Source organism: Haemaphysalis longicornis, unplaced genomic scaffold (genome assembly GCF_048455015.1).
Source record: "Haemaphysalis longicornis isolate Haplotype H1 unplaced genomic scaffold, Haemaphysalis longicornis Haplotype H1 scaffold_1, whole genome shotgun sequence".
Classification (NCBI taxonomy): Eukaryota; Metazoa; Arthropoda; class Arachnida; order Ixodida; family Ixodidae; genus Haemaphysalis; species Haemaphysalis longicornis.
Genome location: NW_027526203.1, coordinates 268,671,997 through 268,685,596, shown reverse-complemented (window position 1 = coordinate 268,685,596; position 13,600 = coordinate 268,671,997). Strand labels below are relative to the sequence as shown.

General features: G+C 51.9%; 1 protein-coding gene across 4 annotated transcripts in view; it reads left to right on the top strand.

The window, feature by feature from the left end:
- Window positions 1-2,321: 2,321 nt before the first annotated feature.
- Window positions 2,322-13,600, top strand: part of LOC144145626 (uncharacterized) — a 37,327-nt gene continuing 26,048 nt past the window's right edge. The window contains exon 1 of one of the 4 annotated variants that reach the window (XM_077677300.1): window positions 2,322-2,702. The gene's annotated coding sequence lies outside the window, so the exon portion shown is untranslated. The remainder of the gene's footprint in view (window positions 2,703-13,600) is intronic. The other 3 variants (XR_013317545.1, XM_077677310.1, XR_013317551.1) reach the window with 3 other exon arrangements.

Sequence of the window (13,600 nt, the reverse complement as noted above, 5' to 3'; positions counted from 1 at the left end):
CAAGAAAACCACTATCTCCACGTTGCAGAGTCGCGGAGGCCGTGGCAGCGCCGGTTTTGCGGAGGAAACATCGCTGCCAGGCGTTGCCGCTCCGCTCCGTCAAAGATGGCGAAACGTCAGGCATTATATTCAAGGAATGCGACGTTAGGGTGGCATCATATTCACGGAATGCGACGTTAGCGACGTCCCTTCCCGACTTCTCGCCATGCTTCGTGCTTCCCTCGCTGTTCTTTGTTCTCTTTGTGCCTTGTTGCTCTGTTCAGTGGGGCTGCTGTGGTTGTGGCAGGTTGTGGGGCTATTGTATTTGTTCTCCGCCGGCTTCCATTCCGTTCGTTACGTTGGTACCGAGTTTACCGGGACCGGTCTGCGCCTGCGCGCGCGGAAGGGCGAGGAGGCGCGGACATGGCGAAGTCAGGCCCGTAGAACTAATCCCCCTACCGTGACGACCGCCCAGACGGGTCCCGGAAACACGCTAGCTACGCACGCGACGGAACGGCCGGACTGCTAAAACTCTAATGTCAAGGACACGCAAGGCACTCTTTTGAAAGAAAAAGTGGAAATTGTACGCAAATTCAAAGAGAACTCGAAGTGGAAGCGAGTGGACTAGGCAGAGCTCGCTTATGGTCACTAGATCCAACGAGTCAGGAGATCCACTAGGTCACGTGATGCCCGAGTCAGAAGATCCAATGAATCAGGAGATCCAACCGAGTCACTGACCCAACGCGTCAATTGTTCCAACGAGTCAAGAAATCCATCCAAGTCCCTAGATCCAACGCGTCACTAGATCCAACGAGCCATTACATCCAAAGGGAGGAACCGCGCGGGGGAGCAGTTAAAAAGCAAGCGTAGGAAACGGAGACGCTCATGTGGATAGAGAGGATGGAAAAGAAGAGATCACTGAGAATCTATAAAGCAAGCAAACAAGAGATCCGAAAAGAGAACTTCTATGACAACAATAAAGGTAGCGCGTTGCTCTTTGAGGCGCGGGCTGGCTGCTTGAGAACTCGAACTTACATGAGCAAATATTCGTCCCAGGATGAGACATGTGTGGGATGTGGCAGGGATAAAGAAACAATCGACCACATAGTAATAGAATGCCAAATGATTCAGCCGGCTAGAATTGGGGGGAAAGTCCTACTTCCTGAGGCACTGGGCTTCGCAGTTGATGGAAGCGTTGACTGGTCAGCAGTAGGTATTACTAAGCAGCGGCTGGAGTATTGGTGGTGGTGGTGGCCCATAAAGTGACGCATACCCACTCAGGGGGATTGGCCAAGAAGAGTTTTTTTTAATTATTATTATTAAAAAGAACCAGATAGGCAAAAAGGTGCAGTCGAAGAAAGAATTTAGTATATAGGTTGAAGACAGAAATAGAACAAGAAAGACGAGCGAGAGAGCCTGATCAGAATCATTTTAGCAAGGCAGACGAGCCGTCTCTGAAATGAAGGAATGAATGGCTTGGCAGACATCCCCATGGCAGTGGCCTACCTGCGTGCCTCCAAAAGACAGAAGCACTGGCAAGGTTAGTGGCATTCCAAGACGCCGCAGGGGAGCCTCCAGCAGCCTTCTTCGGTGATGCGAGAATCGGCGGCAAAAAAGGAAGAAATGTTCATCCGATTCAATTTCATGGCAGAAGTGGCATAAGGGTGAGGTTGTTAGATCTGCCCGGTATAGCTACCTGTTAAGTGGGGGAACACCACAGCGAAACGTGAAAAAAGATGGCGCCACGGGTCCCGCGACCGAGAGAAGACGCAGTGAAACATCCCCCTCGCTAGGGGCACGATCAAATGCAGAGCATTTCCGGGGGCGCACGACGTTAAGTAGTTTGCGTTACGTTAATGTTGTTGCACTTGTGGCAACTGCTGACGAGAGAGCGCTCGTCAGCAGTAATTTGAATGAGTCAACGATATAAGGCGCGTTCGTAGCGTCCCATTCTGTGTTGGCTTTGTGGCGCAGTGGGTAGAGCACCGTGTACATTGCGTTCCGCCCACAGGGTCGAGGGATCGAAACCGGGCGCCGGATAGTATATTTTTTTATATAGTAGGGACAACGACGGTGCGGACTACGGACGTCAACGCGGGTGACATCGTGAGTTACTGAAATGCTCTGCATTTAAAAAAAACAGGGAAGTCGATAAAGTGTCATCCCAGGCAGGGGTAGCGGCAGGGCAGAGCTAAAAAGAAATCCGAGTTGAGGGCTAACTGAATTTAAATTACTAAGATAGGCTAGATGGCGCATGCCGCCCCCCCGATTCAAAGGGGAGGCCTTTAATCGTCATCATCATCATCATCGCAGGCCACGCGCTCGCAGTGTCGCGTTTCAATCCGTGAGCACTGTACGTGTCTTCCACTGGTGCTACCGATCCTTCTGGAACACCTCGCGCTGTTGCGTGGTGAGCCCTGATTTGTTCATAACGCCGGACGCAGCGGGTCAGGTGGCTATTCGCCAGCGCGCAGTAGGGGCATTTCCCTTCGCCTCCAGCCCCGCCATGGTCGTCGTACGAGATGGTCCGCGAGAGCCACGTGACCTCGTCTCGCCTGAAGCTTCTTTTCTTCCCTCTTTGTGCTGCAAAAACGGTCTCTACGAACGGGTCTCGTTTTTGCAACACGGAGAGGGAAGAAAACAGGCTTGAGCCGATTCCAGCGGCACCAGGAGCTGCCTGCAGCGGCCTCCTGCAAGGCCCTCCGCCGTGGTTCGGACAAAAGGTGAGCGAGAGCTTCTACTGCGCTCGAACACTCAGCTGCCTCTCCTATGGCGCCCTAGTGTCACTAGATGAACTTGAGTGGCACTAAGGCGTTTCACTCGGGCTTTGTCGAGAAAGCCATGAAGCCATAGCGACTGTCGTGTGCATTGCACCTTGCTTTTATTTCATTGGGGCTCGTCGGACTTCACTTATTTGTCACGTTAGAGCGTATTTTCAGCCATTTGACTCGTCGGCATCCCCCGGCGTTTACTTGCGTCAGCGAGCCTCGTTCAAGTACATGGAAACTGGCGCGTTCGCGCATGGGATACAGCGATTATCTGTTTTCGCGAGGGATTGGCGTCGACGCCGCAAGTGGTTGCGAGCAGGAAGCATCCGAAAGCGGACGGCAGCGTTTCCAGTCCGTCTCGACTGCTCGGGTAGTGATATTCCCCAGAAAACAATTTTTTCTCTTAATATCCGTCCCCGGCGCCGCTCAAAACTCGGCACAGCAAAGTGGACATGAAGAAAATGCTAGGCTAAGAAGTGTTAGGGGAAGTGGCGAGGTCTTAAGGAGCCGACGAGCTGGTGTGGGGAGTGCGCGGCGCAGATATTCGGGTGGTGACACGCGCGTCGGGGACGGGCAGTTGAGAGATGGCGTGGCCTCGGCGGCATCAGTTTCCTATCTGGTCCAGATAAAGACCACCAGCTCCACTGTTTTCTCAATCTGAATTGCGAAGGTGGCCGATTTTTCTTCTGATAAATGGCTGCATTGAAACAATTAATTAATGCAAGCTATTTCTGTTCGAATACTCCCATTTTATTTGTGGGTTCATTTGTGGATTTCATTTAGCATAGCGGTTAGTTGTCCGCTAACGCTACGGCGGCGGGTGGCGGGGCCCGACTGGGCAGGTGCTCATTCGTTCCGCAGGGGCGGTCGGTCGCCACGCGGAGCCCGCGCATTCGTTCTGGTGCGGGGCGACTTCATCGCCCTCTCCGGGCGCGCATGCGCAGCCTTGTCTCGGCAACCAGCCGTAGTGTTAGCGGACGCTAGCCGCTATGCTAAAACTGTTTCGCGCTCTATATTGCTTGTAGTTATTAACTCTTTCGTTACCACGGGAAATTGACCAATTTTGAAGGGTCTAACAAAACATTTTTTGTGCTATACATATTGGTTAGTCACACATTGCAGTCACACAAAATGCAGATTATTCCACGCGCTTTCCAACGACACCAGTTTTAATGATGTTTTCCTAAATAATGATTCCGAAAAAAATTATCGAATTCGAAATTTATGTCCACGCGTCGAAGAAAATAAGAAAAAAAGTAAGTTGTGTGTAAGAAACCACAAGTCGTAGAAAAAAATTAGAATATACATTTTGTAGGTAGACATTTCAAAAACCCGCCCTAGAAAAAAAATTGAGTTGCGCAGTACAATTTGTCAGATATAAAAGAAAATGTTAGCCCACGTGGTGCCCGTGCCATGTGGTGAAGCCCAACCTCTATTTCAAGTTTTGCTATTTTGGATAGTTCTCTAGAAGAAATCTGGTGGTTTGACATTACTAAAGGCCCAACTTAGCTTCCACGTGATGTAAAAACACTTTGCCAATGATTATGACCGGCACAATATTGAAGGCAAGCAAGCGATGTGAAAAAATCCGCTTGGAGTTGAGAACCAAACTCTTTGGTGGATGCTTGTTGACGTTCTGATGATCACTTATCAGTCAGAATTTTCATTTGCGATTTATTATCATGTTCTGACTCACTATGGTAGCCCTGCTTGCAGGAATAAGGTACGATGCGCTAGAATCATGCCCAGCAAGCTTTCACCAAGCCGCCGTCGGGCTGCGAAGCGAGTTCAGCACTACGAGCCTACTACATTGCAGCGCCACCTAACAATTTCGAAAAGAAACAAATACAAGGCTGTTGGAGACTTTGTAAGAATAGACAGTACTACTAAGAAGCGACACTAGACCTCCGGAAATACCCTCATATGAAACCAAAACTGGCCGGTGAACAGCTGGCGGTGTTCGAGGCCAATTGGAAGCGTTCTCCTCGTCTGAACTGATACCCGACGACTTGGTGTTATCGATTGACTTTCAGCGGAAGCTCTTATCGCAGAAGCAAGGCGTAGATAAAGTGGAAGCGCGAGCGGCATGCTTGTTTTGAGGAGCAGTAGCGGGCATAGAGTTTCTCACTAGCTAATATTGAGAAACTCTATGGTAGCGGGCAACGGAGGCGCCATGGCTAATGAGCTTGTAGTGGGATAACTGCATAGTAGCGCCAAATATGAATTTCGCAATGCGAAAACGAAACCGAAACTGCCGGAAACTGGTTGAAAATGTCAGGCACACTTGATAGACATGCGGGGGACCGTCAGAAATAAACTTTGAGAGAATAAAGCTGCCCTTTGTCCGAACCAAAGATCATTAGTGAATAGCTGGGGCCATTTTCAAGTAATTATCACCTCTCAACGCTGTTTGATTTCAAAGCTGACCCCATTATTTGGTATTTGACTTGCCAGGAGCCTTTTGACAAAAATTCCCCCGCATTTCCCCGAGGGGGAGAATGTGAAAGTGCGAATGCACGGTTGTCGGCCCGCTTGCGGCGCTTGCGCTCGGCCCCCGCAGCCCAACGCCTCGCCGCCTTCTCTGCCATCTCTTCCATCGGGTTTGTAGTATCACGTGTACACCACGCAGTTATCAAGCCGCTATAACGCCGCTGAGTCGCCAACGCACGCCGCTGACGACGTAGTTCGAATGCGTTAAAGATATAAGGCGCGTCTAACTCTGATATCACCGTCGCGTCTGTGGCTTGGTCTCCCGTCGGACACCGAAGGGAGCGGTCATGTCAGGAGCGAGCTCCTCGCGTTCGGCAGGCGCACCCGCGTCAAACCGGTCCTTCCCCGGCACATCGGCGACCGTCCCCGGCTCGTCGGAGTACAGGATGCTTCTCCCCACCCTGCCCACGGGAAAGGTGACGGAGAATTCGCTGTTTCTGCACTGTGATCCGGCAGCCCGTCCATACGGAATCCAAGATATCGCAGCGGGCCTCTCAGCTGTTATCGAGCTGAAAAGCATCGCCAGCCTTGGAGGCTTTCAGTTCAATCACGTATGGATGATCACTTTCAAGACGGGAGAAGACATGGCTCCCCTGGCATCCAAGTCCGAAATCACAGTCAAAGGGAGGAAGTGCGTCGTGATCGACCCGAACGTGCAGGAGAAAGAGATTAAGGTGCACTGGGTTCCACACCACGTCCCGGACGTCCTCATCGCCCAACAACTTGGCCGCTTCGGGAAAGTGAAGAGGGTCGTTCGTGAGAAATGGAGGATCCCGGGACTAGAGGAGGCTGAAACGAACACCAGAGTCGTGCAGCTGGCACCCCGCGACGTCGAGGCGCTCAACGAGGTGCCCCACCAAGCGAAGATCGACGGCGTGCCGATTCTGATCACCGTACCGGGACGGCCCCCCCTTTGCTTACGCTGCAGGCAACTAGGCCACATACGTAGGCAATGCAGAGCCACGTGGTGCCGGAAATGTCGTTCTTTCGGCCACATTGACGCGGACTGCGTACAAACCTACGCGTCTAAAACCAAGCAACGGTCGGCCCCGCAAACGATGGACGACTTTATGGACGCGGAGGATATCGAGGCGGCGAAATCGACAGCGGCTGCGCCCGGGGCCATTGCTGTAGCTGAGAGCAAGGCAGGCGGTGACCCCAAGGAACCGGTTACGGAGAGCGCGACCGAGACTTCCCCCCCACCCACCGCCAAGCCCAACGAGGACGAGCAGCAGAGCGGAGAGGAGAAGCCGGCCGAACCGGAGGGAGAGGAGGTGCCCGCCCCGAGCGACCAGCCAGGAGGGACCGACGGAGCCGACGCCGACGAGTATCCCCCGACAAAGGACGCAGCAGCACCGCGCCAACCCGCCACCGCGGGCGTGGAGACGCGGCGGAGGGCGCGCGGGAAACAAGGCGGCGCAGCCCCCAACCATCCAAGCCAGGGAGAGACCGGGTCAACGAACCCCGAGGGCAGCTCAACGAGCGGAAGGAGTTGAAGACCCAGTCGGTAAGCGCCTTTCACACCATGACACCACAACAGAGCGCAGTCACGCTTGCCACATTAAATGTGGTAAGTCTAACCTCGCAGAAACGGAAGCATTGGCTGGCCGACCTCCTTAATGAAAACAAGATAGACGTCGCTTTTTTACAAGAAACCAAAATTGCTTCTCGCGAGGACGCTCAAAATTTTGTACGTTTTTTTGGCCACCAATTTTGGTGTTTTTACACCCTTACAGCTACCCGTGCGGGCGGAACCGCTATTCTAATTCGCAAACATAATTCCTTAACCGTAATTGACTGCGAGCTGGCGAGGGACGGGCGTTATTGCACCGTCGATGTCCTGGTGGGAGGGGAGCTTACGCGCTTTGTTTGCGTTTATGCACCGAACGATCAGGCGGCGCGCGCCGATTTCTTCTCTTCCCTTCGTGACATCCTGGTGATTCCGGGTCGACTCGTCCTGGCAGGCGACTTCAATTGCGTTGTTAATGCCAGCGACAGAGCAGGTGCTAGGGGCGTGGCGGACGCTTCGGCGCGGGTTTTGAAAGCAGTCCTACGAGAGGGTGACCTGAACGATGTCGCCCTCCAGCGTGGGTGGTCAACTTCTCGCTACACCAGATGGCGTGGCACGTCACAGGCTCGCTTAGATCGGGTGTATTTGACGAGCGATGCGCTGCCGTTAGTGACTGACTACGCCGTCACCCCTGTTGCTTTCTCGGACCACGGTTTGGTAACATGTACCATCAGAATTGAGCGCGAAATCAAGGGAGGGGTTGGCAGCCGTTGGCTGATGAACACTACGGTCCTCGATAATGCGGCCTTCGCTGATCGCATAAGAGGCGAAATTGAAGCACTCAACGCTGCACCCATCGATGGGGTCGCCTGGGAGCGCTTCAAAAAACGGGTTAAAAATGCAGCAATCGCAATCGGACGACAGGAAGCGAGAGACAGAAAGGCGAAATTAAGTCGACTCACGGAGTGCCTACGCTCTCTTGTGGAAGCGGACGAGGAGAGGCCGGGGGAATTCTCGGAGGACATTCGCAGTGTTAAAGAGGAGATCCGTACTGAGCTGGAAAAGCGGTACTGGGGGGCTCTTGTGCGGAGTAGGGAGCAGCGAGTGGTAGCCGAGGCACAGCCGTCGAAACTTTTTGGTGCTTTCGAGCGGGCAAGGACTGCCACTAAAGCGATTTCCGAGGTCAACCACCCTAATGGGCTCGCTCGTGGGAGCAGGGAGGTGGCGGCTGCCTTCGGCGACTACTACGAAAACTTGTTCTCGCGCGCTGTTACCGATGTCCCTCCGCCGGATGTCCTCGATGAGCTGCCCAAGGTCCCGGAGGACGTTAAGGCCGTCATAAACAACCCCATCACGGTCGAAGAGGTCGAAAGCGCTATAAAGGAATTGCCAAAAAATAAGTCACCGGGGCCGGATGGGATCGTTTCGGAGTTCTACCAGGTATTCCGAGAGGAGATCAGCCCTGTTTTGGCGTCGGTATTCGAAAACGTCAAAAACACAAAGTTGCTGCCACCTTCGATGCGGAGCAGTAATTTGGTCCTTATACCGAAAAAAACGTCTCATGATACGGCACCCAGTGTTGAAGATTTCAGGCCTATCAGTCTGCTATCAACAGACTACAAAATCCTATCCCGAATCCTGTCCAGACGGCTCGAGAAGGCCCTCAGCAGTGTGGTGGGACCACATCAGACATGCGGATTCAGGGGCCGCTCAATAAACACCAACCTACACCGCATGAGGACTGTCTGTGAGGTGGCGGAGTCAGGGTTTTTTTCCCCTTGCTGTCTTGCAACTCGACCTCAGAAAGGCCTTCGACCAAGTAGACCACGCCTTTCTGTTGATGCTCCTCCATCGGTGCGGGATAGGGGACGAAATGGTGGAGTGGATCAAGATCTGCTATACTGAAATCACCACCAGCATCATTATGAATGGGGAGGTGGGGAGCCCCATCGCCGTGAGAAGGTCGGTCAGGCAGGGCTGTCCCATGTCCCCGATTCTGTTTGCATTATATATAGAGCCACTTTGCAGAATGGCAATGGCATCGAAGTCAGTCAAAGGCTTGGTTCTCGGCGATGAAGAACTAAGAGTCCTGGCTTACGCGGATGATGTCGCCTTCGTATGTTCATCGAAAGATCAGGTGAGGGAGATCGTCGCGCTCGCGCAATCATTCTGTCGGTTTTCGGGTGCTCAGCTGAATCTTTCTAAGTGTGAGGGAGCATGGCTAGGTGAATGGCCCACCAAACCATCACAGCTCTACGGAGTCCGATGGAGGGAGGCCATCACCCGCTACCTCGGAGTCAACCTGGACTGCGGCCGAGCCATTGCCCCCCGCTGGCAGTCAAAGCTGGCAGCCGCGGGTAGGAAGTTGGAGCCCTGGCGAGCGCGACACATCGCCTTTTTCTCAAGGGCACATGTTTGCAATGCCGTGTTATACCCGGCCGTCCTGTACGTGGCCAGAGTATCGACCATCGACGCAGGCTCAGTGGCCAAGCTACACCGGATGTTCGCAGTATTCCTCTGGCGATCCACCTACGAGCCTATGCGTCGCACGAACATTTTCTGGAGTCCGGAAGCGGGGGGCCTCGGGCTTGTTAACGTGGAGCTCAAGCTGACAGTGCAGCGTTTTTTGTTCTTCCGGGATCGTCGCGACGGTTTCCTTCGGGCTGCTCTGCAAAACGTAGGCTCCTCACATTTGGCCCCTTGGCTGCCAACAACAGCGGAGTTTACACATAGTAACCGGGCAACGGGCTTTTACAAAGAAGTGGCGGCAGCGGTGGCCCTTTTGCAGGGACTGTTCTCTTGGGAGTACCTGTGCGCAGTGGCCCCGAAGAAGTTGTACTGGGACCTGGTGGAACAGATCCTTCCACCCCCCATGTATCGCTCACCACCTCTTGGGCGCATGAAAAGTGACGTCCTCCGGCGAGTGCGGAAGCTCCCCATTCCTTCTGGTTCGAAGGATTTCTTCTTCCGCTTTCACACAGGGGTTCTACCCACTAAGGCAAGACAGGGGGAGAGGGGCTTCTTTCTTCCTGGAGGGACCAACTGCTTGTTGTGTGGAAGGAGGGAGACGGCAGAGCACGTCTTTTTGGAGTGCAACACGGCGTCGTATTTCTGGGACGAGCTGCAGTGCTCTTTCGACACGTACTGGCAGCTCACCTGGATGAACTTGAGGTTCTTGGAGGCGGCCTCGGAGCACCCGCTCCTCCGTGACTGCGTCCACGTCATAGGTCTCCACTCGCTATGGAGGGCGAGAGTCGACGTGGTTGAATGTGCCGAAAACCCGCGGCCAGCGTGGAGGCACTTTGTACAGAAGGCGCAGTGGGCAGTGGCCGCCCTCGACGGGCCCGATTCAGACACTGAACTTCGCGACTCACTGGCGCGGGGCTCACGAGCCCTAACGGAGTTTAAGGTAGAACAGCAAAGGAGATGGGACTTGATCTGAGGGTCGGAAGCGGGACAGCACCATGGGCCACTTCTGCCCACTAACGACTTCTACGCCCAACCCCTCGTCCCTATTACATTACTGTATACTGTAAACAAATGACACCATCGCCCATTTGTAAGTGTTTCTAATAGGAACCACGCCAGCACTGCGTGGCTTGGCTGGCACTGTCTACGAATAGTTTCCACTTCCCTGGCGAAACACGCTGAATCTTGTCTTGGCTTGTTCAGTCCCCGAACGCGATTATTTGTCTGTGTGAGCAAAGGATGTTGCACTGTTCTCTGAAACCTCTGTAACCACTTCATCTGGCCCTGTATGTATATTTGTAAATAAAGTTACTGTTACAAAAAAAAAAAAAAAAAGCGTCTGTGGCTTGGTCGGTAGCGCGTCGCGCTGCGGCCCGCAAAGTCCTCGGATCGAAACCTGGCGCCGGATGCTGTTTTTTCTTTAAAGAGCACTGCGGACGCCGCCGCCGACGCCGGCGGTGGATGGTTTGGGGTCGCTTATAAAGAGCATTCGCTCTTAAAAAAAATATTATGGTAATGCAGCTTAACCACGACCTGCATCCTTTTTTCTCAAGTGCAGCAGCCACGCCCCCTTTTTCAAAAACACACGCACCTCACCTCGCAAAAAACGCCGTCAAAAATCTCAATGCCGCCGGAGCGGGAAAATTTAAACTGATTCTAAAAGGGCAGTGCCTAGACTAACTACTGGCCGCATTAGGTGTACAACAAACGACTACAACATGTCGAAATAGGCAATATAAATCATCGATCACCGGTGAAAGAGTTAAGCACGGGAGGTGCAAGATGGTTTCGCGAGAAACACGCGTTATCACTGCCTGCATTTCTCAGGTACGGCAGTAATTACGCACCCAGTATACAGTAAAGTACCTTTATTACGAACTGGAAGGGATCATGAAAATTTGTTTATTATCAGACATTTGTGTTAAAGGAGTACCGACAGGAAATTTCGTTGTTACATTTTTTTCGCTGCTATGCGTGCCTACCTGCCCACTAATCATAGAATGACAGATTAGACGGTCGAGCGCAGCGTAAACATTCATTTACGGCGCGTTTATTCGTGTCAGTTTCGGTTTCGACAAAACGAACGCCGAGCGGCCGCCATGACAGGAGGTATCACGTGACGTCACCATTCTTGCCGTATAGCTACCGCTCTGGAAGCGCGCGCCCAGACCGGCCGAGGTCTTCGCCGTCTCCACAGGTCTGGGCAGCATGACGTCAGTCCCAAAACCATGACGTGTACACACGCCCCAGCAGCGCGCGCCAACCACAGCCAGCGCGTCGGCTTTGTCACGGGAGCTCCGACGTCGGCAGTTTGGGGCAACTAGCAGATGATGTCATGTCGGTCCGCTCTGGGCTTTCTCGTGCGGGCGAAGATTAAAATGGATTTTAAATATGTTTCGCTGAACGGTTGCTGTTGAAACTTTCTGGGAGATATCTCCCGATAAAAAGGAAGCGTTCTATATAGTTATCTCAGCTTTGAAATTTCGAGAGCGCAAAAGTGTTTTCTTATCAGAGTTCGTCTTAACGGGAGTCTGCTGAGTGCTGTATTCTTGAAAGATTTGCTGTTTGCCAAATTAGCCGCGCGGTTGGGTGCTTGCCTTCTGTTCTGAATTTTGGGATGGGTCACTCAACACAAGTTGGCACTTTTTCCTACATGCCTACGCTACCGGTGTTTGGCTGGCAAATTTGTTTCTTATTCATGAGCAACAATTTCGTAGAATCAGCCTGTAAGGTGTGTTCTTTTCAGCATTGTTTTTGCATTCGGTGCCATTAGCTGGCGTATTTTACATTAATCGGACAGGAAGCCCATCGTGCCGAATCTGCCGATGTCTGGGCGTAAATACCGCGCGAAATTAGCTTTCAAGCATGAATGCCAGTAGCACAGTTCCATGGCACTGTACGTCTTTCTAAGTAAACTTGTGCAAACCAACCCCCACCTGGGCCCAGGGTTGCTGCCTGCCTGTTTTTTGACCGGCCCGGCTGGTTTTTTAGACAGCGCACCGTTTGCCAGTCCATAGTTAAGACCGGCCATCATTGGCCGGTTTTTTGGCCATTGAGCCGTAATTTTTTTTTTGCATTTTATCAGCGTCAATTCAGCAACTACGATGATAAATGTGACGACAAGCTTTGCAGAGACACACAGGCAGAGAAAATACGCGGGCTTGCATGCTCCCTGAAATGGAGGGGAACCAAAGGGAGGAAAAACACAACGAAATGCCGCCGCCTTTGTCGGTCTGCGTTGTTGTTGTGTTGCACAGTATTGCAAGTGTATGTACATATATATATATATATATATATATATATATATATATATATATATATATATATATATATATGAGACATATATTATGCATTGCATACCTTTTAACGTCTGTTTGGTAAATTCAGAGGCAAGAAGAGCCTTTAATGGTTGAAGTAAGTGTGGTTACTTTTCAGTGCAGCATATTCAGAGCAATAACCAAATCACAGTCACTTTTAGTACAAACAATTTTGTTTTCTCTCTAGGAAAACGCTACAATAAATGGCATTTTATGTAAAAAAATTGCTTTTTTTAGCACAACTGCTTGTTGGGCAAGCTGCTTGTTGGGCACCTCTGTACTCGTTTAAGACTGAGAGATATGAAGCATGAGCTTCCAGGAGCTGTGAAGCTCCTTTATCCAACACCTTCCAATGTTATGACTGCCCAAAGGCAGACCCAGCCAGCTAACGTTGCTGCACTGGGTCTGTGTGATGTGGTGCATGTCAGGATGCATGTGGTGCCATCAGCGCACCACCAGGAGCAGTTTTCTTAGGAGCCAGTTCTAGTGCTGTGAAGTGGCCTTACGGTTTGAAGTGAGGCTGTTGGTTGCTGCTTACAACTTGATTTTCTCTTAGTCTGCACCTTCGGTCCGTACAGTAAGACATGCATAGATTGTGGAATGTGTGGCAGAGCGGTGTTTTAGCTGCCATGCAGTTTGGGCCATAGCCAAACTGAACAGGCGAGTCTTAGGGTAAGCCCCTGGCCACATAGTGTAGTCTAAGGCTCCATCCCAGATGTGTTTAGGCAGATGTGTTTAGGTTGCTAGAAAATAGTGGATTCATTTGTGGACTCGCTGGCTTGGAAATGCTTGTGCCAACACTGTAAGATATGTGGCATGCCTCATGGGATCAAACGCTTTAGACATCGACGTCAATGACCTAGTCATAGTTTCTCACCAGGCCTGGAATGACCGACTCACTGCAGCAGCCATAATCAGTTGTACGGGCTCAGGTGTGGGTGGAAGCCAGACTGTGATGGGTGAAGCCATGGTCAAATGCATCCCTCAATGTTTCATTCGATTATTGATCAGATGGTCAATGAGTTTGTGGAGTCAGATATGGGCTGAAGGCTAGGCAGGTTGAAGGC